Here is a 20,772-nt window from a genome sequence, read left to right as displayed (position 1 = left end):
CAACTAATAATATAAAGAAATAAATCTAATTCAACAACTACAGCAGCATAAACTGTTAAAAGGAAAAGGTAGATTTCTCAGTACCCAAAATAGAAACACTACAAATCAGAAAGACTTTAACGTTGTGCTGCGACTAGTAGTAACTAACCAAAAGTGACTTTTTTAGGTTAAATTTAATTTAATTGAAATGAGAGTGAGGATTGTGAAAAGAAGGCAGAGTAATAAGCTCCAGGAATCAGTCCCTCCAACAGAAAAACTGTTAAGCAGGCAGGTACTGTCGAAATCAACTACTTTGAAACTCTGGAATCTAATAGAACACTATGCAGCATCCAGGGAAAGTAAGCGGAAGAGTTTGGCAAATGGTGATAAATACAGGTGAATTTCACTTTTCATTAAGTAACTACCATCACCATTTCACAGCCTCATGACAGGCAGCAGTGGGGTGTTTAAGCTCAGCTCCTGGTTCAGCTTGCTGAGGCAATGATGGGATATAAAGATGTTGTTCAGTGTATGCTTTTGATGAACTACTTCAGATTGCTGAGGTCCAGGTTCACTGAGTGACTGTTATTCCAACCTATCTCAGGCAAAGGTAACGGAAGAAGCTTAAAGAAAGTACCCTTTCTCAAACCTACAGAAAACAATTAAAAGGCTGCATTTATTGGTCAATTGCCAAATAAAGAAAATGCCAACATCCTTGCTGATCCCTCCTTCAATCATCCCACAGTATAGTGTGGAACTGGCCAGTACTCCTTTTGTGCATACCTGGCTTTGTTCCAGCAGAAAAACACTGATCTAGGAAACTCTTTCATCTCACCCTCCTTTCAGCTTTTGCCTTTCAGAGCAAAACCTCTTGGGACAGAAAAAGTGTTATAAGAAACAATAGAATTGTGTGACCTGAGACAAAGTGATACTGGTTTAAATCCTGTGATGAAAACCTTGAATAAAGAGAAGTCCTGTTTCCTAGGCAGTAGAGGGGGCATTAAAATATCTGTAAACAAGGGAATTCAAAGGCTACTAGCAAGAAAAATCCCAAGATGAGAAACAGTCTCAGAAAAGACAAGGAGGACCTCACACTATGCAGTTTCCTTTAGGTGTCCTCCTTGATAGGGGGCTTAACTCTTAAAGAGAGCATTTCTAATTTGCAAAGACTGTGAAAGGTGAGTTTTTTCTTTTGTTTTGCTTTGTTTTGTTTTATTTTGTTTTGTTTGCTCCTAACACTCAAGAAAATCACATATCCCCATCCAGATACAAACTCAAAAAACAGACAACTGAGGAGAAAAATCCCAGAGTTAATATTTTAAAATATCAAAATAGTCAGTGTAACAAAAAGACTAAAAGACAAAGAAAGAGGAAATCATAGACTATCAAAAGAAAGTGGTGAAAATGCAGAAAACATCATGAAGGAGGACCAGACTCTGGACATACTGGACAAAACTTAAAAAAATTCTTTTTTAATATGCTCAAGAAGAGGAAGGAAAAATACAGAGAAGAAATAAAGAATATCAAGAAAACAATTAATGGAAAGTATGAGAACCTCAATAAAGAAATGAGCATGTTTAAAAAAAAACAGACTACTGGAGTTGAAGACTACAATAACTGAAATGAAAAATTCTCAGGAGGTTTTCAAAAGCACATTAGATTTGGTAGAAGAAAGAATCACTAAACTTGAAGACAAAGCAATCTGAAATGTTAGGCAGAGGAGCAGAAGGAAAAAAGAATGATAAAAAGCAAAATTATCCTGAGAGACATGTGGGATACCATCAAGCATATCAATATACATATTTTAGGAGCCCTGGAAGTAGAAGAAAGAGAGAAAGGAGATGTATTAGTCAGCCAAAGGGGTGCAAATGCAAAATACCAGAAATCTATTGGTCTTTATAAAGGGTATTTATTTGGGGTAGAAACTTATGATCACAAGGTCACAAAGGGTAATTTACTTCCCTCACCAAAGTCTGTTGCTGAATGTTGGAGCAAGATGCTTGCCAGTCTCGGCCAGGGTTCAGGCTTCCTCATTCTCCTAAGGATCCATGGTCCCAGCTCCTTCCAATCTCAACTGTAGGCTGGCATAAGGCTCATCTCTCTTCCCAGGGACCATTTCTTCCTGGACTCAGCTACTCTGCTTTCTCCACAAGGTCAGCTATAAACTATCAGGTAAAAGGCTTGTCTCTCTCCCCAGAACTCCTGCATCAAAACTCAACTCTGTAGTTTCCTTCTCTGTGTGTTTTCTTCCCTGTCTTTTATTGAGTATCAATTTATATAGCCCACTGCTGCATGCTAGGTGTAAGTGGAGACTCTAACCAAGTCGCCCTAATGATGTGGTCAAATAAATTCCCTAATCTTGATTTAGTAAACTAAAAGTGAAACCTCTGAGCCTAATACAATATAATATGCCCAGAATATCAGGCCAGTTTACAAACAATCCAATAACCATTTTTGGAATTCATAATAAATACCAAAGTGCCACAGGAACAGAAGGAAAATTCAGAGATACAATGACAGAAAACTGACCAAACTTAACCAAAGATATGATACATACCTCCAAGTATCCCCAGCAAACACCAAACAGGATAAACTTGGAGGGAAATATACCCAGAGTAGTCCAAATTGTAGAGTGCAAAGGACAAAGAGAGAGGTCTAAAAATTGCAAGACAAAAATTATGTGTTATGTACAAGTGAGTCCAAATTAAATTAAGTAGTAATTTAAAATCAGAAACAATGGAAGAGAGTAGGCAGTATGATGAGATAACTAAATGCTGAGAGGAAGCAATAGCTAACCAAGAATTTTATACCCAGAAAGATTTTCATTAAAAAATGAGGGATAGAAAAGTCACGTAGAAAATATAGGGGATTCCCTTATACCCCACCCTTTGCTCCCCTCACTTATTCCCCTATTAATACTATTTTTCATGAGTATGGTACATTTGTTACAATTGATGAACAAATATTGAAGCATTGTATTAACCATGTGAAAATAAAGTGGAAAAAAAAGACACTGGGAGAACATGCAGAAAAAATCGTCACTGTGCATGAAAGATAACAGATTTTATGGTAGTGAAAAACATGCAAAGTTATTTTATTTTATGTATTTATTTATGTATTTATTTGGCTTCGTTTTGGGAGAGGTTTTGGACTGCAAAAGAGTCGCAACTGTGCCTAGTAGTATGGTATGTGTAGGGAGGGTTGCACCTGAAGCATCCCTCTATGTAATATGAATGTGTTCATGTGGCCATGGGGTGTTGTCTCAGTGGGTGCAGACACACACAGTAACTGAATGAATATTGAATTCCCATCCTGGCAAGTTCTGTTACATTCTGTAATAAAGTGGCAAGAATCTCTAGAGTAAATAGTCAGTGCCTAGCAAAGGAAGACAGATTAATAAACCAGGATCTTGATATAGATGCTTGCACCTATGAGCCTTGTTCTTATGAAATTGTAACTTAGTCTAGTATTACACATTGCCTAAGAGTTACCTCCTGAAGGCCTCCTGTTTGCTCAACTGCATCCTCTCTCTAAGCCAAACTCAGCATATAAACTCACTGTCTTTGTTCCTCAATCCCAGCATGGGAAATGACTCCTGGGGATGACCTCCCTGGCAGTGAGGAATTATTACCAAGCACCAACTAGTGCTTGCAGAAAGACCTTGACCAAATGGGGAAAATATTAAATAAAATGAGTTTTTATGGTTAAGATACTTCACAGTGAGTCAGGACGTCATTCCAGAGGTTATGCTTATTCACATCTCAGGAAAATCTCAATAAATGCCACAGTAAACAGTGCCTCAAGTGAGGGGAGGGAAATCTTGATGGTTCTAGAAACATTTGGGCACTATAAGGAGGGCAGACAAACCCAGGAATTCAACAACCTGTCAATGGACCTTACTTTGAAATATATGATAACCTGTATTCCCAATGTATCAGAGTTGGACTCATTTATAATTTTCCTACACATGATTCTTATGGCCTCTTTATTTGAACCTATAATTAGCATTATACCCATTAAATATATGTCCCAAATACTTAAATCTTCTGGGTGTTCATATGTCAGTTTAGCTCTGAATCTCAGCAGAATTGCACCCAATACCTACTCACTAGTCTTTTGGATTTTCCCCGACCAACTGAAAAAAGGATGTTGATAGACAAAGCATATCCCAAGAAAAAGAGAGCACACAACTGCAAACAAAACAGTTCCACCCATATGCCCCATGAGATCTAAGGCCCTCTTAACTGGAAGCCGAGTGGGTATCCCTATCCCCAAATCCTCAAGACTGAGGAATGAATAAACCATAAAATGGGAATGTAGCTTTGGAATTATTGTTGCTTTGGTGATGAAAGAACTTGTTAAATGGATGTGGAGATAGTGATCACTGAGGTTTCTGGGAGGTGGAAGAGAGAAGAGTAGGTGTTGCAGGGGGCATTTTTTTGACCATTAGAGTTATTCTTCATGTTGTTACAATGATAGATGGAGGCCATCTTGCATTTTGTTAGAAACTATAGAATTGTGTGGTACATAGTGTAAACCATTGTGTAGACTATGGATTATGGTTAGTGGCATTGCTTCAAGGTGTGTTCATCAGTTGTGGCAGATGTGCCACATTAAGGAAAGACATTGTTGGGGGGGCTGGGGCAAGGGGATTATATGGGAATCCCCTATGTAATATAGAGCTTCTTTGAAAATTAAAAAAGGGAAAAAAAGGAGGAATAGATTAAGACATTCCCAAATAAACAAAATTTGATGGAATTCATTACCACTAGACCTACCATACAAGTAATGCTAAAGGGAAGTGTTCAGACTGAAAGGAAAGTACATTAGATAGTAAGTTAAAGTTGCATAAAGAAATGAAGGCATCTGGTAAATTTAGCAACTTATGTAATTGTTAATACCAGTACTGTTGTATTTTATAATAAAATGTAAATTATTTTTCCTTCTTATAGGAGTTAAAATTCAAAATCATGAAAATGAATGGTTTCGGACATACAATATACAAAGATATAATGTATAACAAATGCAAAAATGTGCAAAGATGGAGGGATAGAGGAACAAAGTATACATATATCACTGAAGTTTATCAAATAAAAATTGATTAAAATGTACTGAGTATGTTAAATATTAACCCTATGGTAATCAAAAACAAAATATATGAAATATATTTCAAAATTAAAAGGAGAAGGGACCCAAGATATGTAACAAAACAAAACAAAAAAGAAATAGATATGGCAGTAGGCATTAATAAAAAAACTGATGATCAAAAATGTGTAAAAGCCTAAATAGTAAAATAACAGAAGAAAGGCCTTCATTCTCATTTATTACTTTAAATGTAAAACTTCGCAGTCAAAATGCAAAGATTGGGCAGAATGCATAAAAATATATAACTGAGCCATATGCTTTTATGAAAGAGGCACCTTCAATTCAAAGAATAAATAAGTTGAAAATGAAAGGATGGGAACAAATATATCATGCAGTGACTAAAAGAGAGCTGGGGTAGCTCAACTAATATTGAATAAAACAGACTTTAAAACAAAAACTGGTATGAGGGAAAAATCAGTCATTATGTACTGATAAAGGGACAATTCAAGAAGAAGATGTAATAATTATAAATATACATGCACTTCAAAGATTTTCCCCAAAGTATACAAAACAATTACCGACAGATTTAAAAGGAGAAATAGATGGTTCTACAGTGAGAGGAGAAATCTTTCTACACAATTTTCAATAATGGATAGAGAGTCTAGATAGAATATTAATAAGGAAATAGGAAACAGGAATGATACTAGACCTAACAGACATATATAGAGTACATCACCCAACAACAGTAGAATATGCATTCTTCTCTAGTGCACATGGAAAACTCCCCAGGACAGACTGATATCTTAGATCACAAAACAAGTTTCTATAATTAAAAAAATATATATTGGTATCATACCATGTATTTTCACTAACCACAAGGGATGAAGCAAAATTTCAATAACAGAGGGAATAATGGAAAATTCACAAATATGTGGAAATTAAATAACATATTCTTATTCAACCAATGGGTTAAAGAAGAAATCACAAAGACACTTAGGAAATATCTTGAGGTGAAAGAAAATAAAAACACAACATACCAAAACTTAGGGGATATAACATGGAAGTGCAGAGATGGAGATTCATAGTTCTGAATGCTTACATTAACAAGACAAAGATGTCAAATCAGAAACTTCACCTCAGAGATAAAGAATCTCAAAAAAGATGAAGAACACCATGCAAATTGAGTAGAAGGGAAGAAATCACAAATTTAGAACAAATGAAATCGTGATTAAGAATACAATAGAGAGAATCAACACAATCAAAGTTGTTTCTTGGAAAGATCAATAAAATTGGCAAACCATTAGCTAAACTGAAAAAAAGAATAAAAGAAGAGGACACAAATAACTAAGATCAGAAATGCAAAAGGAGACATTGCAATATATCCCACAGAATTATAAAGTATTATGAAAGAATACTATTAAAAGCTATACCTCTCAAAAGTAGATAATCTAGGGGAAAATGTAAAAATTCCTAGAAGCACACAATCTACCTACACTGACTAAAAATTATAGACTAAAAAAAATTGTGAATGTGCCACAATGATGAAAGAGGTTGTTGATGTGGGAGGAGTGGGCTGGGCTGGGGTGTGGGGTATATGGGAACCTCTAATATTTTTTAATGTAACTTTTTTGTGTGTGATCTATGTATCTTCAAAATAAGACAATAAAATTTTTAAAAATATAGAAGATCTCATCAAACCAATAATAAGTAAAAAGATTGAATCAGTAATTAAAACCTCACAACAAAGAAAAGCCCAAGAGTAATGGCTTTACAGGGGAATTTTACCAAACATTCCCAGAAGAATTAACACCAATCCTACTCAAATTCTTCCAAAAAATTGAAGAGCAGGGAACACTCCTTACCCCATTCTATAAAACCATAACTTTAATAATAAACCCAGATAAAGATTCAATGAAAATAGAAAATTATAGGCCAATAACTTTTATGAATAAAGGTGCACATCTTCAGCAAAATTTAAGCAAACTGAATCCAACAGCACATTAAACAAATTATACACCATGATCAAATGGGATTCATCTGACAAATGAATGGATGGTTCAATTAATTGGGGAGAAAATCAATTAATGCAATACACCACTTTAACATGGGGGGAAATCAGCAGATATGATCACCACAATTGATGAAGAAAGGCATGTGAAAAAATCCAGGACCCCTTCTTGATAAAAATATTTAGAAAACTAGAAATAAAAGTAAACTTCTAAAAAAAAAATAGAGTAAACATCTTCAGCATGATAAAGGACATGATACAAAACAGGGAAAATTCTGAAAAATCTAAGGAAAGCTACTAGAGCTAATAAAAGAACTCAGTAAACTGGCAAAATATAGGATCAAAATCAGTAGTATTTCCATACATCAGTAAAGAATAATCAGAATTAGAAATCAAGACAAAATTTCATTTTTAATACTGGATTTAACTAGGACTATATTTAAACAAGATTGTAAAGGAGTTGAACACAGAAAACTACATAATTGTGTTAAAAGAAACCAAAGAAGAACAAAATAAATGGACTAGAAGATTAAATAATTCTAAGATGTCAGTTCTACTCAAAGTGATTTACAGATTAAATGCAATCCCAATCAAAATTCCAAACGGTTTCTGTAGACTAATGGAAAACCAAACAAATTCATATGGAAGGGTAAATGGCCACAAAGAGCCAAAAACATTTGAAAATGATAAATGAGATTGGAGAACTCACCCATCCCATTGTTAAATCATAATAAAAAGTCACATTAATCAAAACAGTATGGTATTGGTACAAGAAGAGACATATTCTGTTGGAACTGAATTGAGAGTACAGAAATCAACCTTTGTATTCAAGGCCAACTGATTTGTGATAAGGGAGTGTGGCATGTCCAATCAATTGGGAAATAATAGTCTCTTCAACAAATTGGTGCAGGTAAACTTGATGTTCCACATGCAAAAGAATGAAGGAAGTACCCTACCTCACAGCATGTACAATAATCAACCTAAAGAGGATCAAAAACCTAAATATAAGAACCAGAAGTGTAAAAGAAAAAGAAAAAAAAAACACTCATAGAAGAAAATATGAGGAAGCTGTTTTAATTTCCTAGGTTGCTCAAAGCATGAAATAGTTTCATTAAACAAAGTAAATTTATTCACTCACTGTTTTGAAGCCAGGAAAATGTCCAAGTTAAGGCATCATAAAGGTGATGTTTTCTTCCCAAAGACCAGCTGCCATCGATTCTTGGTTCCTTTCACATGGCAAGGCACACTGATGCTTCTGTTGGTCTCTCCCTTTTCTTCTGAGTTTCATTGATTTCAGCTGCTTGATTCTATGGCTTTCTCTCTTTCTTTCTGAATTTCATTCTCTTATAAAGGACTCCAAAAATAGGATTAGGACCCATCCTATTTGAAATGGGATATAAGTTAACTGAAATAACTTCATTAAAAAAATCCTACTTTGAAATGTGTATACTTCCACAGAACTGGACTAAATTTAAGAAGGTTTTACAGCTTCAAACCACCACAGAAGCATCTTCAAGAACTTGCATTACACAATGGTCTCTTAGGTTTATACCCAAAGTACAAGTAATAAGAGAAACATAAATAAATAGGAACTCTTCAATATTTAAAACTTTTGTCAACCTACACAAAAGAGAATATTTGGAAAGCATATATCCTATAAGAGTTTTATATCCAGAATATATAAAGAAATCCCACAATACAATAATAAAAAGACAAACAACCCAATTAAAAATTCATAAAATACTTAAATAGATACTTCTCCAAAGAGGAAATACACATAGCTAAAAAGCACATGAAAAGGTGGTCAATATAATTAGCTATTAGGGAAATGCAAATGAAAACCACAATGAAATATCATTTCACACCAAGTAGAATGGCTACTATTAAAAGGACAGAAGACTACAAGTGTTGGAGAGAATGTGGAGAAATAGTAACAATCATTTATTGCTGGTGAGAATATGAAATGCTGCAGTCGCTGTAGAAGAGTTTGATAGTTCCTCAGAAAGCTAAATATAAAACTGCCATATAACCTGGCAAACCCACTTCTATGTATATACTTAAAATAATTTAAAACAGGGGATTTGAATAGATAATTGCACACTCATATTTGTAGCAGCATTATTCACAATTGCCAAAAGATGGGAGCAACCCAAGCATCCATAAACTGATGACTGGATAACAAAATGTGCTATATACACAGAGCCTTTAAAAGGAATAAAGGCTGAAACCTTAAGACAATATGCTGAGTGAAAGAAGCAAGACACAAAAGGACCAATATTGTATGATTTCACTGATTGAAATAACAGAATAAGCAAATTTACAGGATAAGAACCTGGAATATAGGTTACCAGGGGCCAGAGTGGGAAAATGGAATGGTGAGTTAATACTTAAATTGTAGAGTTTCTATTTGTGATGATGAAACTGGTTTTGGTAATGGTCGGTAATAATGGTAGAACAATATTGTGAACATAATTAACAGCACTGAATTATAAATTTTAATATGGATAAAAGAGAAGTTTTAGGTTGTATATATGTTATAGAATAAATATAAAAATATATAAAGTTCATACATCTATACAACACAGTGAATCCTAAAGTATACCATGGACTATAGCTAATAGTACAATTAAATAATGTTCTTCCATCAATTACAACTGTATCACACAAATGCAAAGTGTTAAGAAGGTTGTATATGGGAACTCTGTATTTTATGAATAATATTTCTATAAACCTCCAACTTCTCTTATAAAAGAAAGGATATGTAAAAAAAAAAAGATCAAATTAAAAATCCAGATTCTAAATCCTGCTAGCCATTTTTCAGGTGCACAATAAAATCATATGACTAGTGGAAACAATATTGGACCATATACTTAATAGAACATTTACATCATTGCTAAAAGTTCTATTAGACAGTGCAGATCTAGAGATGAATAAGTTCCAGGAGACATGATTGTTGGAGGGAATGGGCAAGTGTGTTTTGACATGGTGATATTTTAGAGTGAGTGTGGCAGTTTGAGATTATTTATGAATCCCCAAAAAGGGAAGATTATGTTTCTAAAATAATTTATTCCTCTGGGTGTGATGCCCTTTGAATGTATTGGATTCAACTGACATGTCTTGATTAAGTTAACTGTTAAGATTAGGGCTTTGATTCAACTACATTAGTAGGTCATATCTCAGGTTGAGTTCCTGCCCTCTTGGTGGGCTGATATAAATGGACTCTAACTCAAGAAGATACACAGAAGAGGAGAGAGCTCTGTCCTGTTTGATCCTGATGCCCCAGGGAGAGATAAGCCACTCACCTGATATATTGCAGCTCAAGAGAAAAGATCAGCTAAGTAGCTGAGAAGGCCTGGAAAGAAATGAGCCCTATGCCAGAGACTGATATAGGAATCCTTGAGAGAACAATCAGAGGTTGTCCACCATCTTGCTTCAACATGGGCAGCAACAGTAGGAAGTTTCCCTACAGGGAGTAGTTCAAATTATGGTGGGCTGCATCTGTTTGCTGTAATCCAAGTTTTCAACAATAAAGAGACTGGTGTTTGGAGGTCATTTTTTTTAAAATAAAGAGAAAATGTGAGGTAAAAACCACAAACTACACTTAATCTCCCTGAAAACTTAGTGTCATGCTTTTCCTCTATCTGCAGGTAACATCCCTTCCTATAATTTTCTCATTATTGTGAAAATATAAATTTATTGTGAAAGTAATGTACTTATTTGCCATCATCATGTTTCTTCCACAAGTATTTAATAGTAACAGAATCCTGCTAATCATAAGAATCAAATGAATAGAATATCAGTATTTATTTTATATTGTTTATAGTCTTGAGGAAAATGTTAAAAAATTTTTTTATCAAATACATTGCATGCTACACAAGAGATATATACAGAATTTCATGGGAGAAAATATGATGGAAACATTTCTTTCTGGGAAATAAGATTCAAAATCTTCAAAAGGATTTTCCACCGTACTATTTTTTCTTAATTTTAAAGTATTTATTTTGAAATAATTCTAAACTAGGAAAAAAGTTGTAAGAATAAAGTGGAGAACAACCTTCTTCCAGATATACAAATTTTTAACATTTTCCTGCATTCATTTTATCATCTTCCCATCTCCCCTCTACTCCTTTCTATCCCTTCCCCTTCCTCTTACCCCTCCCTCCCCTCCCTTCTCCCTTCCCCTCTCTTCCCCTCCTGTACTCTCTCTTACCTTATTCTTTATTTTCTCCTCCTCCCCCTTCTACTTCTTTTTCTTCTAGTTTTCCCCCTATCTGTGTTCCCTTCTCTAGCTCTATCTCTCTCATCTGAAATATCTGAGACTAGGCTGCATAGACACTTTTTAAAAGGTGAATGACTATATAAATTGTTGTAAATGACTAGGAGGCATTTTTATACAGAGGAAGTAGCTTATTAACTATGTTGGCATATTTCTGGTTATTACATACTCCTCATGACCTATTAATATTTCTATCTTCAATTTGTACTGAAGGGAATTTATGTACACAGGAAGTCAAAAGACTTGGATTCTGTTCTGAGTATGTTGAAGTAAGACTTTGAGCAAGTAAATAACATCAGATTTATTATTGTGAAGTTTATATATTCTGATATAAATATCTAATATCTTATTGAACTTTAAAACACTGGCATAAAACTGAACTTATACTTAAAACTGTATATATCTTTATTATATTCAATTGTTACTTTTTATATACAGGAACCATCACAATCTCTACTTTAAATAAATTTTACTAAGAGTGGAAATGTAATATCTTCTTTCCAATAATCCAATTGTGGTTCTTTGTAATAGAGAATATATCGAATATTTTTATTTAAAATTTTAGGCTTGATAAAAAATATTCAAGTCTTGGTAAATCTTTATTTCTAACCACTTTGACAAATCCAAGAATATTAACATCTATATTGATAAAGGAATAAGGAGTAAAATAATCAAGAAAACTAATTTAAAATAGCTTGGGGCCAGGAAAATATTCCTCTTGAATGGGAAGAAGAAAAGGAAAAGGAGAGAGCAGAAAATATGTAAAGGGACAATAATATGAGAAAGAGAAATTAAAATAGCAATAATAAAACAGATGCAGATGAATTGATAGCATGAAGAGAAAGCACAGAGAATAGTAAAGATAGAGAAGGAAAATTAAGTAGAAGGTAAGAAAAAAGTAGAGGAAAAAGAGCAGGAGCAGTAGGAACAAGAGTGCCTAGTAGATTTCCAGATTTCATCCATTATCTTACATGTAAATTAGATTCAAGAATAAAAGTCATTAGCATTGCATTTTCATAATCATATCCAAAATACTGACAATTATTCTTATATAGATATAAATAGTACATCTCTGTTTTACAAAGTAAGAAATGAGAGCTTTTGATAAAAGGAAAATAATTTTTAAAATCCAGCCAGTAAAATGATATCTTTATATATTTTAAAATTTGATAAACAGATTGTCAAATATTAAGAAACCTGTGAATTTCAAATAATTGCTTAATACAGGAGGGTTCATATTTGTACTCTGTCCCAATCATTTTATAATCCTATAGTAAAAATTAAATGTCTATATTTCACTCATGTGAATACAGTTTATTTCCAGTAAGAATTTTTTTCCTTATGTAAAATGCAATTGAGGAAAACATTTTATTTGTCAATGTAACTATATAATTGTCTAAACATAAAATTTGATGGTTTTTAAATCAAGTACACATTTTGAAATATTATATAAACTATATATTGAACCCTAAATACAAACAAATTACCTAATCTTTAAGTTGTTCCCTTTTTGGAATTACCAGGACAAAATGACCTGGGTTATAGCTTAGTTTGTTATTTCTCAGATGATATTGCAGGTTTCAGAAATGGAATCCAAAATGAGCACTGACCTGACTCATGAGCTATCACTGGATTCACTCATGATACTGGCAAGAGCTCCTGATGGTCCATTGAGTCGGTCCTCGTGACTCTAAAGCGCCCTCTTTTTGGTTGAGTCTTTCTTTGGGTGTCTTCTGGTAAAGGGCATTTTGAACTTTGTTTCTTCTAGTTTTTGCTGGTAGCAGCAGTTCTTTTGCATTTGTCCTTTTTGGTATGCAAGAAACTGTTCCTTGCTTGGTAAGTATATGAACGGGACTTTAAAATTTCCCATTTTAGTAATGAGCTCTTTTCAGTGGAGGTACACAACCCTAACAATCAATTTTACCTATACCCTGACTGTGAGCAATCAAATTATTTTAGTAGACATAGGACAGGCACTTAAACACTATTAGAGTGCCCACCACCTTTTGATGAGATCCTCAGCTTCTGAAGAACAAGACTCCTGTGAAGGATCAGGTGGTCATAGATGGGCTAGATTGGCACAAGGTCACCTCTATACTTTCGACAATTTCCTTGGAATTAGGGACAACTGGTTACAGGTTAGACAACTGAGCACAGGCAGTCTACCAGGTAAAACAAGCCTACCATGAAAGGTACAATACAAAACATCACACTTACCAAAACCCAGACAAATCCTTTCAGGCTTAGACTTTAGGTTATCTCATAATCAGAATTGACTAAAGAATGGATTCCAATCCATCTAAGAACTCTAATGTGCACTGCTATCTAGCATAAGCCTGGTTTCATGTATAAAAATTATGGTCCTGCCTCATGTAAATTCTTATCTTGCTGGACCTGGTACACTAGAGAAAATCTAGAATCACAATGACTGCTCTGGGGATCTTTTGAAATGACTAAATTGGTATATTTGTGCACTCAACTAGAAAATAGAGACCGAATTTAAGCAACCCAAATGGGATACTTATTTTAATTGGTACTTGGAAGCTTCTAAACATATAACTAATTCTAAAATTGCCTCTCTTCAAAAAACAAATACTAAATTAACAAAGACTTACAAAGACATATCTAAGTATATTTTCAAGCTGGAAAAAGTATCAAGAACTCCTGACTCTGACTGTTCTAACACTCCTTTAAACCTCTCCTGTCCTCCTCCATGTCCCAGCTAATGTCTTCTGTTTCAGTCTGCTAGGTTTCTGAAATGCAATATACCATAAATGGGTTGGATTTTACAATAGGGATTAATTAGCTTACAAGCTTAAAATTCTGAGGCCATGAAAATGTCCAAATCAAGCCATTGTCAGCAATACTTTCTCCCAAAGACTGGCTGCCAGTGATCCTGACTCCTCTATCCTATGGCAAGGCACATGGTAGCATCTGCTCCTCTCTTCCTTCTCTTCTGGTTTTCCTTTTCTTTTGGCTTCTGGTTTCTATAGTTTTCTTTCTTTCAGCCTCAGTGGCTTGCTGTCTCTTACTCTACTCTGTATTCACCTTTTTATAAAGGACTCCAATCATAGGATTAAGACACCCCTGGGACACATGTTAACTGAAGTAATGTAATCAAATGCCCCTACTCACAATAGGTTTACTCCCACAGGAATGGACTAGCTTTAAGAAAATTATTTTCTGGGGTCCACATACCTTCAAACCATCAGACCATCTACAGTTATAAAATTTCCTGAATCCTACTGAAAACCCAGTATGTTTTGCAAAAGAAATTAATCTTCATTCTGACTTATGAGCCTAGATACTCAGACCTTTACTATTGTTAACAGTCTTTCAAAAGAACTGAGCATGACTCTAAAACATAAGCAACTAAATTGGGCCTCAATAGAACCTAATGGTTTAGTATATCTTACAGATCAATTAGATCCCATCTTTTAAAAGGCTTTAAAAAAAATCCTCCCAAGCTGAAAGAATCCAAAAGCAATTAGCACAAACCAGGAGTTTCCAATTACAGCAGCTAAATAAGCTCCAAATGAACCTTTCAGTCACCAAGTTTCAGGTCCCTAGTACTTGTAATAACAAGGACTTTGGAAAATAGACAGCCCCAAGGTACCACAAAACAGCAGCAAATCCCTGTGATGGTTTGGCTAAAGTGTCACTTGTCCAGGTTATGGTGCCCAGTTCTTTGGTCAAGCAAGCACTGGGCTTATTGTAGTACCAGAGCATTTCATGGACTTTAATCATCCCACATGAAGAGATTAATCCTGCCTCACCAGATAAAACTATAACAGAATGTCCTCAGGTAATTGGCATTGCAAGACACACCTAAATTTTCTTGTGACTTACCCTCACTACCTCTCTTTTCTTCTAGACTTATAACTAGACTAATGCAATGATTCCCTAATAATGATTCACCTAAATGTGAAATACATAGTGTGACCCATTAGGAAGTGTGCTGTATTCCAAAAGAACTTCATGTGTTTTCCAAATTATATATAGAGAAATCTATATGGAATAGCTATTAATGATGTGGGATAATGTTGGAAAGAATATAACGTTGGATCAGGAAGAATTTATTGATATAGACCCACAAAGCAGAGATTTTGGATCCAATGCTATATACCAAGGAGTTAGAAAGGGCTCTAAAAGTTTGTATGGGTGGCTGGCTGAAACATGGAACAAAAGATGGCTGATATTGCTTAAGGTCAAGGTGCTAGAACTTCCCTGGTATTCTGTAGATAAAGAGATACAAAGGCTTAGAGAGACTGGAATGTTAGAATGGATTCACCAGCAAAAAAAAACGGCCCACCCACACCAAGAATGTCAGAAGACACACCTTTACCCAGGAATGTGAGGAATAAAATTTGTGTGACTAACTTCTCTTCCATGAAGAGCTCTGTGTTTGCTCTTCTCTATAGGTCAGATATTACCATGGGAACCGCTGTCATGGAACTAGGATCCTTAAACACTGTAAGGATGATAGGATCCTGGGCCAGCAGAAGTCAAGTGCAGTACTTAATGTCCAAAAATGAGGTAGCAGTGGCTACCACAATGAAAGGCAAACTCAAAGTTAATCAAAATAGTCTGAGTTGCATAGAGCTATGATGTTGGCTAATAGATCATGGGGTGCCTAGAAGTAAAATAGATTGGCAGACTACTTAATTCCTATTTATCTGTATTGGCAGAAGAATTATAGGTTAAGTGAACAAATGCCTAATCAGAATTACAGAAAGAGAGTGTCACAACCCCATAATCAATTCTGAGACTTGAGACAGTTTATAGGCAGAGAGTCCCTTGAATGAGGGTGAGACCCAATCATCTTGTGCAAGGGCTCTGTTACTCTACCCACAATGTATACAAATATATACAAAATGTAACCCAGCCTTCCCTAAAGAGACCTACAGCCTTTTACCAGGGTAACTTCATTGGGGAAAAGGAAATAATCAGATATGTCAGGGGTTGAGACACTGGCCCAGAACTGACATTAATCCCAGAAGTCCCAAAATGTCACTGTGGCCCACCAGTCAGAGTAGAAGCTTATTGACATCAGGTGCTCAGTGGAGTTATAGCTCAGGTCCATCTCACAGTGGGTTTAGTGTGTACCTAGACCCATTCTGTGGTTATTTCCCCAGTTCCAGAATTCATAATTGGACTAGACATACTCAGCAACTGGCCTTGCTAGCTGAAAGCAAAATGTTTCCCTACATTGGCTCCATGAATTTTGGAGTGAGGGCTATTGTGGTAGAAAGGCTAAGTGGAAGCCACTAGAATTGCACATATCTAACAAAATAGTAAATCAAAAGCAATACCAGATTCTCAAAGAGGTTGCAGAGATTAGTGCCACCACCAAGGATCTGAAGAATGCAGGGATAGTGATTCCCACCACATTCCCATTTAAGTCTCCTATTTGACCTGTGTGGAAAATAGAAGGATCTTAGAGGATGATAGTAGATTATCATAAATTTAACCAGGTGGTGATTCTAATTGCAGTTGCTGTCCCAGATGTGATATCATTGCTAGAGCAAATAACATATCCCCTGGAAACCGGTATGCAACTGTTTATCTGGCAAATATTTTTTATCAATTGCCATTAGTAAGGACCACCATAAACAGTTTGCTTTCAGCTGTCAAGTCCAGCAATATACCTTCACAATCCTGCCTCAGGGGTATATCAACTCTCTAGCCTTATGTCATAATATTATCTCCAGGGATCTTGGTCATCTCTCCATCCTACAAGACATCACACTGGTCCATTATATATGGTGATATCATGTTGACAGGACCTAGTGAACAAGAAGTAGCAAAAAATATAGACTTATTGGTGAGGCATTTGCATGAGAGAGGATGGGAGATAAATCCAACAAAAAATACAGGGGCTTTTGACCTTGGTGAAATTCTAGGTTTGCAGTAGTGTGGGACGTGTCAAGATATCCCTTCTAAAGTGAAGGATAAACTATTGCATCTAGTTGTCCTATGACCAAACCAACGGCACAACTCATAGTTGGCCAGCAGTATACCTTCACTTGTCTACCTCAGGAGTATATCAGCTCTCCAGTCCTTTGTCATAATATTGTCCACAGGAAACTTGATCATCTCTTCCTCAACACACAGTTGCCCATTATACGATGATATCACGTTGCTTGGATTTAGTGAACAAGATGTATCAACTACTCTAGACTTATTGCTAAGGGATTTTTCATGAGAAAGGATGGGAGAAAAACTCAATAAAAATACAGGGGCTTTCCACCTCATTGATAATTCTAGGTGTCCAGCGGTGTAGTACATGTCAAGATATGTCCTCTAAAATGAGAAAATCTATTGAATCTGGCCCCTACAATGACTAAAAAGAAGCACAATGCTTAGATGACTTCTTTGGATTTTGGAGACAATATATTCCCTATTAGGGTGTGTTACTTGAACCCATTTTCCAAGGGACAAGAAAAGCTCCTAGTTTTGAGTGGGGAATGGAAAAATAGGAGGCTCTACAACAGGTCCAGTTTGCTACACAAGCTACACTATCACTTGGCCATATGATCCAGCAGATCGCATGGTGGTGGAAGTGTCAGTGTCAAACAGACACACCATTTGGAACCTTTGACAAGCCCCTATAGGGGAATCACAATGTAGACCTTTAGGATTTTGGAGCAAAGCCCTGCCATCCTCTGCAGATTTTGACTTTCCTTTTGAGAAACAGCTTTTGGCCAGATACTGGGCAGCAGAGACTGAACCAATGGGCCACCAAGTACCATGAGACCTGAGTTACCTATCATGAACTGGGAATTATATGACCCACCAAACCATATAGTTGGGTGTACACAGCTACACTCCATCATAAACTAGAAGTTCTATACATAATACAGGTCTCCAACAGGTAACTTACATAAGAAATTACATAAGAAAGTGGTCCAAATGACCATGGCCACCACTTCTGCCACATTATCTTCTATTTCCTATCCCAAAGCTATGGCCTTTTAGGGAGTTCCTTACAATCAGTTGACTGAGAAAGAGAAAACTCAGGCCATGTTTACAGATGATTCTGCATGATACGCAGGTACCATCCAAAAGTGGGCAGCTGCAGCACTGAAGTCACTTTGTGGGATGTGCCTGAAGGACAGTGGTGAAGGAAAATCCTCCCAGTGAGCAGAACTTTTAGCCCTGCACCTGGTTGCTCATTTGCTTGGAAGGAGAAATGGCCAGAAATGTGTTTGTACACTGACTCATAGGCTGTTGCCAATAGTTTGGCTGGGTGATCAGTGACTTGGAAAGAACATGATTAGAAAATTGGTGACCAAGAGCTCTGGGGAAGAGCTGTGTGGATAGGCCTTCCTGAGTGGACAAAACAAAAAAAAAGAAAAAGAAAATATTTGTGTACCACATGAATGCTTACCAGAGAAAGATTTTATAAGTCAAGTGGATAAAATGTCCCATTCTGTGGATGTCAGTCAGCCACTTTCCCCAGTCATTCCCAGCATTGCTCAATGGGCAAATGGTGGTAGGGATGGAATTTATGCATAGGCTCAGCAATATGGACTTCCCCTTACCAAGGCCAACTTGGCTATATCCACTGCAGAGTTATCAATCTGCCAGCAGTAGAGACCCGCACCAAATAGCACCATGCCCAGAGGTGACCTGTCTGATACCTGGTGGCATGTTGATTACCTTGGGTTACTTCCATTATGGAAGGGGAATTGATATGTTCTAACTGGAATAGAAACAAACTATGGATATGGCTTTTCCTTACCTGTATGCAATGCTTCTACCAAAACTACCACCCATGAACCTACCAATTGTCTTGCCCACTTCCATGATATCGTGCACAGTATTGCTTCTGATCAAGGAACCTACTTCTCAGCAAATGATGTGTGTGAATGGAAACATACTCATGGAATTCACTGGCCTTAACATATTCCCCCTCATCTTGAAGTAGTTGGACTTACAGAACAGTGTAATGGCCTTTGAAAACTCAATTTTAGTGCCAACTTGAAGGCAATACTTTGCAGGGTTGAGTCAGAGTTCTCCAGGAGGCTGTGTATGCTGTAAAGCAGCATCCACTTTATGGTTCTATATTTTCCATAGCCAGGATTCATGGGTCCAGGAATCAAGGGCTATAAATGGAAGAGCCACCAATTTCTATTAAGCCTATTTATCCACTGGGAAAAGTTTTGCTTTGTGTCCCTGCACCTTTAAGCTCCTCTGTTCTACAAGTCTTAGTTTGAAAAGAAGGAGTGCTTCCACCAGGAAAAGTTCCATTGAACTGGGAGTTAAGATGGCAACCTGGCCACTTTGGGTTCCTAATGCCTCTGAATCAACAGGCAAAGGACTTTCTTGTACTGGCTGGGGTGATTGATCCTGATTATCAAGGGGAAATAGGACTAGACTTAAACAAAGAAAGTAAAGAAGAGTTTGCCTGGAATACAGGAGACCCCAAGGGGGGGCCTATATTAGTCAGTCAAAGGGGTTGATGCAAAATATCAGAAAGCAGTTGGTTTTAGAAAGGGTATTTATCTGGGGTAGAAGCTTACAGTTACCAGGCCATAAAGCATAAGTTACTTCCCTCACCAAAGTCGTTTGCCACGTGTTAAAGCAAGATGGCTGCCAATGCCTGTAAGGGTTCAGCCTTCCTGGGCTCCTCTCTTCCCAGGGCTTTCCTCCCTCCAGGCTCAGCTGCTCTGTTATCTTCACAAAGCCAGCTGTAGACTCTTAGGTGAATGGTTTATTTCCCTTCCTGGGGCCTTCTTTCTTTCCTCAGGCCCAAGGTCCTTCATGAGCTTACTTCCCTGGGCTCCAGCTTAAGACTCCAACTCTCTTCTCTGTAGTGCTGTCCCCCTGGTAGGTGGGTACTCAACATCCTACTGACTTTACCGAATCAGTGCCTTAATCATTATTTAATCAAGTGAAAGTGAAACCTCTGAATCCAATATACTTTAATAGACCCAGAGAAATAGACCAGTTTACAAACACAATCCAATATCTACTTTTGGAATTCATAAACCACATCAAACTGCTACTGGGCCCCACCATACCCTGTGATTTAAGTCAATGGAAAACTACAACAATCCAATCCAGGGAGGACTAACAAAGGCCTAGAATTCAGGAATGAAGGTTTGTGTCACTCCACCAGGCAAAGAACCATGGCAGGTCAGGTGCTGGCTGACTGGAAAGAGAACATGGAATGGGTAGTGGAAAAGATAGTGATAAATAAGAACTTCAACCACATGACCAGTTACAGAAATGAGGACTGTAATGATCATAAACATTTCTTCCTTGTTATGTTATAATTATGTTCATATATGTACATAAAACCAATAACTTTATTCTCTCCCTTTTCTTCTCTCCTTATCACATGACACAAGTTGTATAGGGATTTAATGTGTTTCTGGTTGTCACTGGAGTATTGGCTATTGTAAGTTGAAAGTTATAT

The sequence above is a fragment of the Dasypus novemcinctus genome, chromosome 2, assembly GCF_030445035.2.
Source record: "Dasypus novemcinctus isolate mDasNov1 chromosome 2, mDasNov1.1.hap2, whole genome shotgun sequence".
Classification (NCBI taxonomy): domain Eukaryota; kingdom Metazoa; phylum Chordata; class Mammalia; order Cingulata; family Dasypodidae; genus Dasypus; species Dasypus novemcinctus.
The sequence above is the reverse complement of the archived record's forward strand: the minus strand, read 5'-3'. Positions refer to the sequence as shown.